At 48.6% G+C, this 16,138-nt stretch overlaps 1 protein-coding gene across 1 annotated transcript in view; it reads left to right on the forward strand.

The window, feature by feature from the left end:
* LOC148024295 (uncharacterized) overlaps positions 1–16,138 on the forward strand; it is a 216,396-nt gene that overhangs the window by 117,464 nt on the left and 82,794 nt on the right. The window lies entirely within an intron of this gene.

The raw sequence follows: 16,138 nt of genomic DNA on the forward strand, positions 1-16,138 counted from the left end.
TGTCATGGATTCCGTCTGTTTTATGCAGGGACACATGCTACGCACTATTCGGGCGTGTTGATGATTGTCCATGAGAAATACCAGCCTGTTCTTGTTAAAAATGATGTCTAGGGCCGCTTTTTGGTAATCGAAGTCTTATTTGAAGGAGAGATTTTATGGTTGCTGGGCCTCTATGCTCCGAATGATCCCACATCTCGACGGGATCTTTGGTCGACTTTGCAGGGCTCGATGTCACTTGGCCGAAGGGGGTTTTTGATGGGAGATTTCAATATGTGTGTTGACTCCTCAGTCCACTTCAAGGCATTTGGTAATGGATATGCCGGAAAGCCGTGTGTGGAATTCCTTTGCTTTGCGTGTACTTAAGCAAGATCTTTGGTCGTGGCTTCACCCTTCTTTTTTAGGGTTCACTTTTCATTCCGCACAATATGCAACTACTTGGTCGCGGTTGGACCGAATGTATATCATGCAGGGGGATGATTTTCTTCCCGGGGTGCTGGAAATGAAGGTCTTGCAGCAATATGCATTGTCGGACCATTTCCCCCTCTAGCTTGAGATGCGGGCACAACCTATTGCACCTTTTATGCAATTGCTGGATAGGCTCCCTTTACGTTTCAACTCCTCTTATTTGAAGCATCCAATTTTTCAGGGCTATATGCAGCAATTGGTTGAGAGGTTCTTATTGGACTTCGCCTCTGAGGGCTTGGCTTCATTTGCACGGCTGCTCTCTAATGTGCAGCGGGTTGCTCGGCAGTATGGGATCCATCGTGCCTCCCTCTATCGGCGACGTTGACATACAGCAGAGGACTTATTGGCTTTGGTCCGTTCGTTGCTCGTGGATACCCCAGATAATGATTTTTTGCTGTCACTGGAGATGCGTTTGGCCCATCTTATTCAAGTGTTTCAGTTGAAATCTTATCAGCAGGCCAAGCTCCATAACTTGACTGACACATTGCAAGATAGTGCCTGCCAGTCTCATAAGTTCTTTCGCGCCTTGCATGCTTCTTTTGCTCGCGAAAATATGATTAGACTCCAGGATTCGGAAGGTCGCATTGTCACTGATCCGCAGACCATTGTCAATATGTGCAGAAATTATTTTATGGAACTTCTTGGTTCTTCTCCCTCGCCTTCTAGCCAGGTTACGCATGCCCGCTCGGTCTTCTATCATCTGGTCCGCCAGCAGGTTCCACTTGATATGCAAGCCACTTTGGAGGCGGATATTTGCGAGGAGGAGGTTATGGATGTTTTGTTACACCTGCCTAAGGATAAAAGTCCTGGTTGGGATGGTCTCACTAATGAATTCTTTGGGAACTCGGCCACGCAGCTGGTGAAGCCATTGGCGGTTATGTTTTAGCAAGTTTGGGAAACAGGGGTCATGCCTTCCTCATGGAAAGAAGGCCTTATCAAACTGATTCCAAAAGTCCCTTCGCCGTCAATGCTGCAACAGTGGAGACCAATTTCTTTGATGGGCTCGATGTATAAAATCTTCTCCAAAGTGTTGGCGAATCGGCTTCACAAGCACCTTCCAGCTATTGTGTATCCTCTCTAATATGGTTTCATTAAGGGCCGCAACATTCTGCATAATATTTTAAATGTGCAAATGGCTATTGACTATGCGCGGCACTCCAGTCAGGAAGTGGTATTGATTCAATTGGACTTGGAAAAGGCTTTTGACTATGTGGACTGGTCTTTCATTGTAGATCTCATGTCTGCTATGGGTTTTGGTACTCGGATGTCCTGATTAATCTACACCATTAGTGCTGTGGCTTCTTTAAGAGTTATGCTCAATGGTGGGGTTACAGAGCCATTTGTCCTTGCACGCTCGGTCAGACAGGGTTGCCCTTTGAGTCCTCTCTTCTTTGCCCTGGCGACTCACCTGGTCCTTTCAATGTTATCCTCAATGGCGGCTTCTGCTCAGCTAGTAGGATTGTCTCTTCCTTTGGGGCAGCACTTCATTAGCCAATCTTTGGCTGATGACACCTTTATGATTTTGCGGGCGGATAGGGACAACATTCGAAAGGCATCAGATGTTTGGGCGCTCTTTGGTCAGGCCTTTGGTCTTCGCATCAATGCCTTTAAATCAGCCATACTCAGTTGCACGGAGCCTGATTTACAGTCATTAGGCTGGCAGGGCCAGGTGGTTTCCCGTGGCTCCATTGTCAGGCATCTTGGATACCCATTGGGGGTGGATGTACGACCAAAGGAACTACTGGAGTGGATTTCACAAAAACTGGCGGCGAAGTTTATGTATTGGAAGTCGCAAGCGTGGCCATTCCATGTCCGCCTCAAAGTGGCTCAGACAATTATGCTACCAATTCTAACGTATTTCCTGCCATTGCTGCGGTGGACGCTTACTACTTTGAAGACTCTGACTCATCCCATTCGTTTCATGCTATGGAAGAAGGATTCACTGCAAGCAGGTATTTCGTGGATTTCATGGTCACATACATGTACCCCTAAACGCATGGGTGGTGGAGCTATTTTGGATGCAGAAACTCATATGCTGGCTCTTCGTTGGTCTCTTTTTCGTGCCATGTGTGTGGATCATCACCCGTGGACCATGATAGCCCGTTATTTTCTTGAGGACAGCGGACTATGCCATGGTAATACACGACTTCGGGCCTCCTGGTGGCATGTCCTTAATGCTGACTCTCGATTTTCCAGTCCCTCTCTCTCTCTGTTACTGCACTTGGTCGGCTCTTGGAAAGTGGTACTCCAAAAGGCCCGTTGGCATTCAGTGGGGAACCGCTTGCAGACTAACTCCTTTCAGCTGGAATTGTTGGCAGTATCGAGATTACTTTCATGGGAAGACAAACATCAGCTCAGACCGAGATTTAACCGCATGGCCCGTTTAGGTGTGACTTCGATTGCGGATGCTACCCTTGTCACTCGCAATGTCCTCCCATCGTTTCGGACTGCTAGGAGACTTTTCAGGATCCCGCGCGGATACCGTGGTTTATGTGATCAGCTTTTGTCGGAGCTTCAGGGTAGGCAACCCTTTCCTGCCCTGGCTGTGGATCGTCCTTGTCAGGACTGGGACCTTGCAGGCCGGTTGAGCCTGGAAAAGGCCTCTACTAATCAGGTGTATCATCTTCTCATTCAAGATCACCAATAGTTGGGTGTGAAAGCTAATACTGTTTGGGGACTGCGGAAATCGCAGTCGTGGTGGCAGGCAACGGTGATGGAGGGCTGGCTGAATAGGGCACCTTTCAAAAGCAAGGTCTTTCTTTGGCAGGTAATGATTGGTGGTCTTCCTCTTGCCTCGGCCCTTTCCAAGCGTAGAATCTCGAATGGCAATTGTTTCTTCTGTACCAGTACTGCGGAATCGGCCCGACATCGATTTCTTTCTTGCCCGCTCGCCAAGAATATCTGGTCAGTCTTGTCGCAAATTTGGTGCCCAGTGGTGGGGTCCTCACTAACTCCTTTCGATTGGGTTTTTGTGTGCCCAAAGTACCCCACACTGCCACAGTTACATATGAAGATCTTATTTCACTTTTTTAGATACTGGGGATGCTGGCACATTTGGACCACGCGCAATGCTTTTCTCTTTGATTCGGCCTCTAATGTACCGAGACATATTGCCAGGCTTAAAGGGCTCTTGCATTGGCAGATAAATCTCATGGCCACTGTTAAAGGACGCCATGGCCGCTGTGGGCACTGTTCTGGTCCCCCCAAGCCTAAGGGCCATGAATCGCAATTGTCTGTGCATGTTATGGGATACTGCTAGGAAAAGGCCTGCGTGGTTACGTATCAATTGCTCTGGCATGCATCCTTTACATTTTCGTTTGAAATGGGGCAACTCTGCAGGACATTGCTTTTCATGTGGAAAATTGGGGCATTTTATGGCTGAATGCCTAGAGAAGCACCACACTTCAGATGCTGAGCATGTTGCGCTGCCCATGGAAGACATGGTGTGTGATGCTCCGTCGCAGGATGCCACCCAGCCACCTAAAGTTTTGGATAAGCGGAAACAACAGGTCTCGAGTTTGGATTCCCGTGGCAATGACTGGGTGGATGTACGTACGAAAAAATGCAACAGGCTTGTTGCTGGCATGGTGGATATTGTGCACACTACCTCACCAAATTCCATGCGTACGTATATGCGAAGGAAAGAAATGTTGTCTTTAGAGCCCTCTGCTCTTGCTATGGTTTCTTTTGCTCCCCATCAACAGCCACCTAGGAGAGTGTATTCGGATGGTCCAAAGGGCCCACCTGCTAAGCTGGCTTTTGATACTAAAGGTAACGTCATTACCCCATGGGATCGTCGTTATCTCCGTCCCAACTCCAAGTCAGTGGATATGCCATCTACCTCCAAAGCTGGTCATCAAAACTCTTTTGCTGTGTTAGTCGATTTTTTGGATGACGGAGTCCTGGACATTCTTGCAAAAAAGGTTAAATCGAGGCAAGCTGTGCCTCGTACCTGATTCTCTTTTTGAATACGCATGAAGATCGCCACAAGCAACATGCCATGTGGACTGTATTGCATGAGAATCAGTGGGATGTCTTGTGTGCTGTTGAGCACAAGAGTCACGGGGAAGCAGGAAAAGTTGTGGATTGCCATGGCTTTCGTTTGTTCTATGCAGGGACACATGCCAGGCAGTATTTTGGGGTGCTTATGATTGTACATGAAAAATATCAGCCGGTTCTTATTAAGAATGATGTACATGGCCGCTTTGTGGTCATTGAAGTTTTATTCGAAGGAGAGATCCTATGGTTACTTGGCCTCTATTCTCCGAATGATCTTTTATCTCGCCGGGAGCTTTGGCATACTTTGCAGACTTCCTTGTCTCTTGGCAGACCGGGTTTTTTGATGGGGGGTTTCAATATGTGTGTTGATTCTTCACAGTCCACATCAGAGCATTCGGTAATGGATGCGCCGAAACGTCGTATATGGCAGGAGTTGGCTCTTGCTGTTCTTAAGCAAGATCTCTGGTCTTGGCTGCACCCTTCTTCTACGGGGTTTACTGTCCATTCTGCCCAGTATGCTACAACATGGTCGCGGCTAGACCGCATTTACATCATGCAGAATGATGATTTCCTTCCTGAGATGCTCGAAATGAAAGTGTTGCAGCAATATGCCTTGTCAGACCATTTCCCTCTCCAGCTTGAGCTCCTTGCACAACCCATTGCACCTTTCAAGTAATTTTTGGATAGACTCCCTTTACGTTTTAACTCGTCTTATTTGAAGCATGCAATCTTTCAGGGCTATATGCAGCAATTGATTGATCGATTCCTATTGGATTTCTCATCTCAGGGCACTGCTTCGTTTGAAAGATTGCTCTCTAATGTGCAGCGGGTTGCTCGGCCGTATGGGATTCATCATGCCTCTCTTTCTCGGCGGCGTCGACATGCAGCGGAGGACCTCCTAGCTTTGGTTCATTCTTTGCTGGTGGACTCTCCAGATGATGTATTTTTGCAGTCACTGGCAATGCGTCTGGCTGATCTTAGTAAAGAGTTTCAGTTAAAATCTTATGAGCAGGTCAAATTGCAATATTTGACGGAGACTTTACAAGATAGTGCTTGTCAGACTCATAAGCTCTTTCGAGCTCTCCATGCCTCTCCTGCTTGCAAGAATATGACTAGAATCCAGGATGCAGACGGCCAAATGGTCCTTGATCCGCAGACTATTGTGAATATGTGTAGGAATTATTTTCTCGACCTTCTTGGTTTCACTTCTCCTCCTTGAGGCCAAATTGCTCATGCTCGTTCAGTCTTTTATGATCTAGTCCGCAATCAGGTTCCGCAGGACATGCAATCTACTTTGGAGGCAGATATTTGTGAGGCGGAGGTTATGACGTTCTGTTACACTTGCCCAAGGATAAAATTCGTGGCTGGGATGGTCTCACGAATGAGTTCTTTGCATTTTTTGCCACCCAGCTCGCGAAACCATTGACGGCTTTGTTTCAGCAGGTGTGGGAAACGGGGATCATGCCGTCCTCATGGAAAGAAGGTCTTATTAAATTGCTTCCAAAAGTTCCTTCGCCGTCCATGTTGAAACAGTGGCGTCCAATTTCTTTGATGGGTTCTATGTATAAAATCTTTTCCAAAGTAATGGTGAACCGGCTCCATAAGCATCTTCCTGCCATTGTGCATCCTCTCCAATATGGTTTCATTAAGGGCAGAAACATTTTGCACAATGTATTAAATGCGCAACTGGCGATTGATTATGCAAGGCATTCTAATCAAGAGGTCGTATTGGTTCAATTGGACCTGGAAAAGGCTTTTGATTATTTGGACTAGTCTTTCATTGCAGAGCTTATGTCTACTATGGGCTTTGGTGCTCGGATGTCTCGTCTGATCTACACTATCAGTGATGCAGCGTCTTCGCGCGTCATGCTGAATGGAGGTGTTACCAAGCCAATTGTCCTTGCCGGCTCTGTCACACAGGGGTGCCCTTTGAGTCCCCTTGCGACTCATCCAGTTCTTTCGATGTTATCTCACATGGCAACTTCTTCTCAGTTGGCTGGATTGTCGCTTCCCTCTGGACAGCACTTCATTAGTCAATCCTTGGCTGATGACAGCTTTATGATTCTACGTGCGGACAAGGATAACTTTCGCAAAGCATTAGATGTTTGGGCTCTCTTTGGGCAGGCTTCCGGTCTTCGCATCAACGCTTTGAAATCAGCCATTCTCAGCTGCATGGAGTCGGATTTGCAGTCATTGGACTGGCAGGGAATGGTTTTTCCCCGTGGCTCTATTGTCAGGCATCTTGGGTACCCTTTGGGTGTTGATGCTCCCCCAAAGCAGCTACTACAGTGGATTTCACAGAAACTGGCGGCTAAATTTATGTATTGGAAGTCTCAGGCCTGGCCCTTCCTTGTTTGCCTCAAAGTAGCCCAGACAATTATGTTGCCAAAGCTGACATATTTCTTGCCATTGCTGCCCTGGACTACTACTACACTGAATGCTCTCACTCAGTCTATTCGTTTCATGTTATGGAAGAAGGATTCTTTGCATGCAGGCATTTCCTGTATTTCTTGGTCGCATGCGTGCACCCCCAAACACATGGGTGGAGGGGCTATTTTAGATGCCCAAACTCATATGCTGGCACTCCATTGGTCTCTTCTTAGCGCCATGTGCTCGGATCATCATCCATGGGTCGTTATAGCCTGTTATTTTATTGAGGATCACAGGCTTCTACATGGTAATACTCAAATCCGGAGTTCTTGGTGGCATGTTCTTAATGCCGATTCTCGCTTCTCCAGTTCTTCTTCATCCTTGCTTGCCCATTTGGTGTGTTCCTAGAGACAGGTCCTTCGGAAGGTGCAGTGGCATCCACCAGCGGAGGATCGCTTAGCTACTAATTCTTTTCAATTGGAACTGTTGGCAGTCTCACGGTTAATTTTGTGGGAAGGTAAACATGAGCTTCGACCAAAATTCAACCGCATGGCACGTTTGGGCTTAACTTCGGTAGCGGATGCCACCCTTGCCAGTCGCAATGTGTTGATATCGTTTCGTACAGCTAGGAGGCTTTTCAGGATCCCTCGTGGATACAGGTATTTATGGGAACAGCTTTTGATGGTGCTCCAAAGCAGACAACCCTTTCCTGCCCTTGCTACGGATCGTCCTTGGCAGGACTGGGACTTTGCAGGCCAGCTGAATTTAGAAAAGGCTTCAGCTAACCAGATGTATCATCTTTTGATTAAAGATTATCAATGGCTGGTTACTAAAGCTAATACTCTATGGGGATTGCATAAATCCAGGTCATGGTGGAGGGTAACTGTGATGGAGGGCTGGTTGAACAAGACACCCTTCAAATATAAGGTCTTTCTTTGGAGGGTGATGATTGGTGGTCTTCCGCTTGCTTCAGCCCTTTCCAAGCGTCGAATCTCCAATGGCAACTGTTTCTTTTGCACCACCACTGTGGAATTTGCCCGTCATCGTTTTATTTCTTGCCCCATCTCTCAGAAAATCTGGTCATTCTTGTCGGCCGTTTGGCGAGCGGTGGTTGGTTTCTCGCTACGCCCGTTTGATTGGGTTTTTGCGAGGGCCAAACATCCCACACCGACACAGCCTCATATGAAGATCGTGTTTCACTTTCTTCGATATTGGGGCTGTTGGCATAACTGGACCATTCGGAATGCTTTTCTTTTTGATTCTGCCTTTAATGTTCAGCGGTATATTGCGCGCTTTAAGGTCTCTTGTACTGGCAGATCGATCTTCTCCGGCACTCTGACATGCTCCCTCAGGAGGACTTACGTCCCTGGCATATGGCAATTTCGTCTGTGTCTTTGCCATGACTTTGTAGCTCTTTGGTTCTCTGGTTCTTGTAGAGAGTCAGTGTGTACACATGATGGGATAGAGCCATCGTGTATCTTGTAATCATACAAACTTGTATCTTTTTTTTTTTCGTAATTAATACAATTACCTTTTACGAAAGAGAGAGAGAGAGAGAGAGAGAGAGAACAATTTCGAATCACACAAGGGCTCTCCACAGAACCCGTGGGGGTGCAAGCTTCTTCCCGGCCGGGGCGTGGCGAGCACCGAGATAGAACGTATATATATATCGATCAGCTCGCTACAGCGAATCGTCTGCAGCTTTGCGCCCCTGCCTTCTTGCGCAACCAGCATCACGTGCACAGGCCTGTGCAACTCTGCGTGGTCCCCTGTGCGCAGGGCTCAGGCAGAGAAAGCCAGAGAGAGAGCGAGCAAATCGGGGATGCTGTCACCTGCGCTGGCCCTGGGCGCCCGTCAACGTGACCTGCACACTGCCTACCTGGCCCGCCAACGTGACCTGCACACTGTCTACCTGTAATTGTGCTGCGCTGCAACGTGGAAGCCCTGACCAGAGAATCGCCAGGATCAAAGGGTGTGCTTGCAGAATACGTCCCTGCACAGGCCGGGACACGACAGTTTAGGGACAGGTAGATAGACATTTTACAAGGACAGATCTGTGCCTATGAGGCAGCAGATTATTGAAGAGCAGAGACTGTAGACAGTACATCCTGCTGCTGCAGTGAGGGAGCGAGCGAAAGAGAGAAGACAGCAGTATGGCTGGCCTGGATATGGATTTTCTCGACCGGACAGTGGCAGCCCTTGGCCCTGATTCCGAGACAGAGGAGCCGGAAGATATGGTGCCATGCACGGAGGAGCCGCCTCCGGGTTCTGAACTGCCGCCTGCAGGCAAACGCTCTAAGCACACTTCAGACGAGCCAATGGGTCCTCAGGACCGTTCCTATGCGCAGTTTGCCTCCGAACCTGTGGATTCGCAGGAAATAGACTGGGAGCATTTGCTGGACTTTGCCAACACTCTGCTTGGCGATTATGTCCAGCATAATAATGAAACCTTCTCTGCTGTGGCTGCGGATGATGTGCTGGAAGCGACAGTGGACCCAAAATCAGTCTTGCGGTCCTTCTCGGTGTTCTATGACCGTGCAGTTATACTTTTTTTCACCGGCAGGATCCCAGTGCTCTCACATATTCGCCAGTGGATGCACCATTTATTGCAAGGGGAGTATGTTGAGGAGATCTTCCTTGGACCTCGCGGCTTTTATGAGGTGCTGTTGAAATCGGAATCGCATCGAGGTGACCTAGTGTCCAAGTTGCCACTATTCTTTGACCGCCGCTTGGTCCATGTGGTACCATGGCGCCCTATGGCTGACTTCCAGCGTCTGCTTCAACGCGAATGCCCGGTGTGGGTGGAAGTGGAAAATTGTCCAGCGGTATATTGGCCATTGTTGAAGGACGCGATGGCGGTTGTGGACACAGCGCTGGTTCCCCCAAGCCTCAAGGCTATGAACCGAAACCGTTTATGCATGTTATGGGATACGGCCAGGAAAAGGCCTGCGTGGCTTCGCCTCAATTGCTCTGGCATGCATCCTTTGCATTTTCGCCTGAAATGGGGCAATTTTGCCGGACACTGCTTTTCATGTGGTAAATTAGGGCATTTTGTAGCTGAATGCCCGGAACGGCAACTGTCTTCTGAGGAGGCGTAGGTTGTGCAACCCAAGGATGACATGGTGCTTGATGCCCAGACACAGGAGACCCTTCAGCCCCCTACTGTCATGGATAAAGGTAAACAACAGGTCCGAGCTTTGGATTCTCCTAGCTCTGATTGGATTGAGGCACGACAAAAAAAAGGTAAAAAGTTGGACGCAGGCCTGGCAGATCTTGGGCCTCATGTTTCCCCAGATTCCGTGCGCACGTACACGCGCAGGAAAGACATGGTCACCTCACAGCAGGTTGCGCGTACCATGGCCCCGTCAGCCCCCCGTAATCCGTCTTCAAGGAAAGTCTATTCCGAGGGCCCCAAGGGCCCACCTGCTAAGCTGGCGTTTGATGCAAAGGGCAATGTGATTACACCTTGGGATAGGCGTTATCCCCGCCCTGCTCCCAAGGTAGTGGATTTCCCTTCTACCTCTAAAGCAGGTCGCCCGAATTCATTTGCAGTATTGGCTGATTTTCTGGATGAGGGTGTCCTGGATGCCCTCGCGGAAAAGATGCAATCGAGGCAACAGGTGTCTCGTTCCTGACTTCCTTTTTTTGAAAATATATGAAGATTGCCACGTGGAACGTGCGAGGCATTTGCTCTCGCCATAAGCAACATACCATGTGGTCTGTCTTGCATGAGAATCAGTGGGATGTATTATGTGCAGTGGAGCACAAAAGTCATGGTGAGGCAGGAAAGGTTGTGGATTGTCGTGGATTTCGTTTGTTTTATGCAGGGACACATGCTAAGCATTATTCGGGCGTGCTGATGATTGTTCATGAGAAATACCAGCCTGTTCTTGTTAAAAATGATGTGCACGGCCGCTTTCTGGTAATCGAAGTCCTATTTGAAGGCGAGATTTTATGGTTGCTGGGACTTTATGCTCCCAATGATCCCGCATCCCGACGGGATCTATGGTCGACTTTGCAGGGCTCCATGGCACTTGGCCGCAGAGGGTTTTTGATGGGAGATTTCAATATGTGTGTTGACTCTTCTCAGTCCACCTCAGGGCATTCGGTAATGGATACGCCAGAAAGCCGGGTGTGGAACTCCTTTGCTTTGCACATACTTAAGCAAGATCTTTGGTCATGGCTTCACCCTTCTGTTTCAGGTTTTACTTTTCATTCTGCACAATATGCAACCACTTGGTCGCAGTTGGACAGAATGTATATCATGCAGGGGGATGATTTTCTTCCCGAGATGCTGGAGATGAAGGTCTTGCAGCAATATGCGTTGTCGGATCATTTTCCCCTCCAGCTTGAGATGCGGGCTCAATCTGTTGCACCTTTTATGCAGTTACTGGATAAGCTCCCTTTACGCTTCAACTCCTCTTATTTGAAGCATCCAATTTTTCAGGATTATATGCAGCAACTGATTGAGAGGTTCTTATTGGACTTCGCCTCTGAGGGCTTGGCCTCGTTTGCACGCCTGCTCTCTAATATGCAGCGGGTTGCTCGGCAATATGGGATTCACACTGCCTCTCTTTGTCGCCGACGTCGACTTGCAGCAGAGGACTTATTGGCCTTGGTCCGTTCCTTGCTTCTGGATTCCCCAGATGATGATTTTCTGCTGTCACTGGAGCGGCGTTTGGCCCATCTTATTCAAGTCTTTAGCTTGAAATCTTATCAGCAGGCCAAGCTGCATAACTTGACTGACACATTGCAAGATAATGCCTGCCAGTCTCATAAGTTCTTTCGCGCCTTGCATGCTTCTCCGGCTCGCGAAAATATGACTCGACTTCAGGACTCGGAAGGTCGCATGGTCATTGATCCGCAGACCATTATCAATATGTGCAGAAATTATTTTATGGATCTTTTTGGTTCTTCTTCCTTGCCGTCTAGCCAGGTTACGCATGCCCGCTCGGTCTTCTATCAGCTGGTCCATCAGCAGGTTCCGTTTGATATGCAAGCCTCTTTGGAGGCGAATATTTGCGAAGAGGAGGTTATGGATGTTTTGTTGCACCTGCCTAAGGATAAAAGTCCTGGTTGGGATGGTCTCACTAATTAATTTTTTGAGCACTCAGCCACGCAGTTGGTAAAGCCTTTAGTGGTCATGTTCCAGCAGGTTTGGGAAACAGGGGTCATGCCTTCTTCATGGAAAGAAGGCCTTATCAAACTGATCCCCAAGGTCCCTTCGCCGTCAAAGCTGCAACACTGGAGACCAATTTCGTTGATGGGCGTGATGTATAAAATCTTTTCCAAAGTGCTGGCAAATCGGCTTCACAAGCACCTTCCAGCTCTTGTGCACCCTCTCCAATATGGTTTCATTAAGGGACGCAACATTTTGCACAATACCTTGAATGTGCAAATGGCTATTGATTATGCGAGGCACTCCAATCAGCAAGTGGTCTTGATTCAACTGGACCTGGAAAAGGCGTTTGACTGTGTGGACTGGTCTTTCCTTGCAGATCTTATGTCTGCTATGGGCTTTGGGATCCGCATGTCCCGATTGATCTACACCATTAGTACTGAGGCTTCTTCAAGAGTTATGCTTAATGGTGGGGTCACAGAGCCATTTCTCCTTGCACGCTCGCTCAGACAAGGCTGCCCTTTGAGTCCTCTCTTCTTTGCCTTGGCGACTCACCCGGTCCTTTTAATGTTATCCTCCATGGCGGCTTCTGCCCAGCTGGCAGGGTTATCTCTTCCTTTGGGGCAGCACTTCATTAGCCAATCTTTGGCTGATGACTCCTTTGTGATTTTGCAGGCGGATAGGGATAACATTCGCAAGGCTTTAGATGTTTGGACGCTCTTTGGTCAAGCTTCTGGTCTTCGCATCAATACCTTCAAGTCAACCATTCTCAGTTGCACGGAGCCTGATTTAGAGTCATTAGGCTGGCAGGGCCAGGTGGTTTCTCATGGCTCGATTGTCAGGCATCTTGGATATCCATTGGGGGTGGATGTACGGCCAAAGGACCTGCTGGAGTGGATTTCACACAAACTGGCCGCGAAGTTTATGTATTGGAAGTCGCAAGCCTGGCCGTTCCATGTCCGCCTCAAAGTGGCTCAGACAATTATGCTACCAATGCTGACGTATTTCCTGCCATTACTGCCATGGACGCCCAGTACTTTGAAGGCTCTCACTCATCCCATTCGTTTCATGCTATGGAAGAAAGATTCACTGCAGGCAGGCATTTCCTGGATTTCATGGTCACATGCATGTACCCCTAAGCGCATGGGTGGTGGAGCTATTTTGGATGCAGAAACTCATATGCTGGCTCTTCGTTGGTCTCTGTTTCGTGCCATGTGTGTGGATCATCACCCGTGGACCATCATAGCCCGTTATTTTCTTGAGGACAGCGGCCTCCGCCAGGGTAACACACGGCTTCGAGCCTCATGGTGGCATGTCCTTAATGCTGACGCTCGATTTTCCAGTCCCTCTTCCTCTTTGTTACTGCACTTGGTCGGCTCTTGGAAAGTGGTGCTCCAAAAGGCCCATTGGCATCCTGTAGGGGACCGCGTGCAGACAAATTCTTTTCAGCTGGAATTGTTGGCGGTATCCACATTACTTTCATGGGAAGATAAACATCAGCTTAGACCAAGATTTAACCGCATGGCCCGTTTGGGTGTGACTTCGATTGCGGATGCTACCCTTGCCACTCGCAATGTCCTTGCATCATTTCGGACTGCTAGGAGACTTTTCAGGATCCCACGCGGATACCGTGATTTATGGGGGAAGCTTTCCTCGGAACTTCAGGGTAGGCAACCTTTTCCTGCCTTTGCTATGGATCGCCCTTGGCAGGACTGGGACCTTGCAGGCCGGTTGAGTCTGGAAAAGGCCTCTACTAATCAGGTGTATCATCTTCTCATTAAAGATCACCAATGGTTGGGTGTGAAAGTTAATACTGTTTGGGGCCTGCGGAAATCACTGTCATGGTGGCAGGCAACGCTGATGGAGGGATGGCAGAATAAGACACCTTTCAAATGCAAGGTCTTTCTGTGGCGGGTAATGATTGGTGGTCTTCCTCTTGCCTCGGCCCTTTCCAAGCGTCGAATCTCGAATGGCACTTGCTTCTTCTGCACCACTTCGGCGGAATCGGCCTGACATCGTTTTCTTTCTTGCCCGCTCGCCAAGAATATCTGGTCACTCTTGTCACAAATCTGGCACGCGGTGGTGGGGTCCTCACTGACTCCCTTCGATTGGGTTTTTGTGTGCCCGAAGTATCCCACACCGCCACCGTTACATATGAAGATCCTATTCCATTTTTTCAGATACTGGGGATGCTGGCACATTTGGACCACCCGAAATGCTTTTCTCTTTGATTCGGCTTCCAATGTACCGCGACATATTGCAAGGCTTAAAGGGCTCTTGCATTGGTAGCTAGATCTCATCAGGCACTCTCACTTCCTCCCTCAGGAGGATTTGTATTCCTGGCATTTGGCAATTGCCTTTGGGTCCTTGCCATGATTGGTGTAACTTTTTAGTACCCTAGTCCGGGGATTTCCCACACGTTGGCCTACGGCCCTCGTGCCTCTTGTACTCGTGTAATCATGTAATCTTGTACTTTTTTCGTAATTAATACAATTACCTTTTACGAAAAGAGAGAGAGAGAGAGAGAGAGAGTCCATAATGTTCAGCGACATATTGTGAGGCTTAAGGGCCTCTTGTATTGGCAGTTAGCTCTTCTCCATCGTTCTGATTTGCTCTCTACGGAGGACTTCCGTCCTTGGCATATGGCAATTTCCTCCGCATCCTTGCCATGAAATTGTAACTTGTAGTACTTAGCACCTCGTCGCATGATGACTTACATTGTCGTCATGTATCTTGTAATCAAGTAATCTTGTATTTTTTTCGTAATTAATACAATTACCTTTTACGAAAAAAAAAGAGAGAGAGAGAGAGAGAGAGAGAGAGAGAGTGTGTGTGTGTGTGAATCCGCTTCGGACCTGGCGTTTTTGCGTAAAGTAGTTCGCTCGGGTTCGACGCTAGTTGCCGTTAGGAAATGACTAATAAGGAAAGCCCTAATTCAGGTCAGTCCTAAGTGGGAACGGCCGGAATACTTCCGCTACGTGGCAGACGCGGAAAGTCCTAGATCGCAAACCCCATAACATTCCATGGGAGTGCCGGGCGGATTTTTCTAGACATCCTTTCCCATGGACTGCTAAGACGTGTCCTGAAGATAACAGGTGGACACTAGAGATGGCGGACCTGGCTCCCCCCTTGACCTGGCGACGTGATTCTTACCCTGTGCGCTGTGGGAGATCGCCCTCAGACCAGCGTAGTGTTCGTCCTGCACCTGAAGTCGACGTCGAGCTCTGCCTTCGATTTTTCGTCTTGGTCGCCCCATCGTCCGCTCGCCTGTTTGCTCGCCTGTTCGTCTGTTCGTCCCGTCGCCCTGTTGCCTGTCCCTGTACAGCGAGTGAGAGAGAGAGAGAGAGAGAGCGAGAGAGCAAGAGAGAGAGAGAAGAGAGAAGCATGGCTGGTTTGGATATGGCTTTTATCAACCAAACAGTGGCAGCCCTTGGTCCGGATTCTGATACAGAGGAACCAGAGGATATGGTTCCTTGCATAGAGGAGATGCCCCCTGGTCCTGACTTCCAGCCTGTAGGCAAACGCTCCAAGCATACTTCAGAAGAGACAATGGGTCATCAGGAACGTTCTTATGCTCAGGTTGCCTCTGATTCTATGGATTCTCAGGATGTTAACTGGGAGCATTTGTTGGAGTTTGCCAACACTCTGCTTGGTGATTATGTCCAACATAATCATGAAGCTTTTTCTGACTCTGGAACTGAAGATGTTCTGGAAGCCACGGTGGACCCGAAAAATGTCTTGCGCTCATTTTCGGTGTTTTATGACCGTGCTGTTATACTCTTCTTCACTGGCAGGATCCCAGTGCTTTCCCATATTCGACAGTGGTTACCCAATCTACTACAAGGGGAGTGTGTTGAGGAGATTTTTGTTGGGCCTCGAGGCTTCTATGAGGTGCTGTTAAATCCTGAGAAGCTTCGTGTCGATCTCCTGTCTAAACTGCCGTTGTTCTTTGATCGCCGTTTGGTCCATGTTGTGCCATGGTGCCCTATGGCAGACTTTCAGCGCCTACTTCAACGTGAATGCCCGGTGTGGGTTGAAGTGGAAAATTGCCTGGCTGTCTATTGGCCACTGTTAAAGGATACCATGGCCGTTGTGGGAACTGTTCTGGTCCCTCCAAGCCTACGGGCCATGAATCGTAACGTTTGTATATGTTATGGGACACTGCTAGGAAAAGGCCTGTGTGGC

The sequence above is a fragment of the Lygodium microphyllum genome, chromosome 15, assembly GCF_053477565.2.
Source record: "Lygodium microphyllum isolate KBCC chromosome 15, Lygodium_microphyllum_v1.1.10, whole genome shotgun sequence".
NCBI lineage: Eukaryota > Viridiplantae > Streptophyta > Polypodiopsida > Schizaeales > Lygodiaceae > Lygodium > Lygodium microphyllum.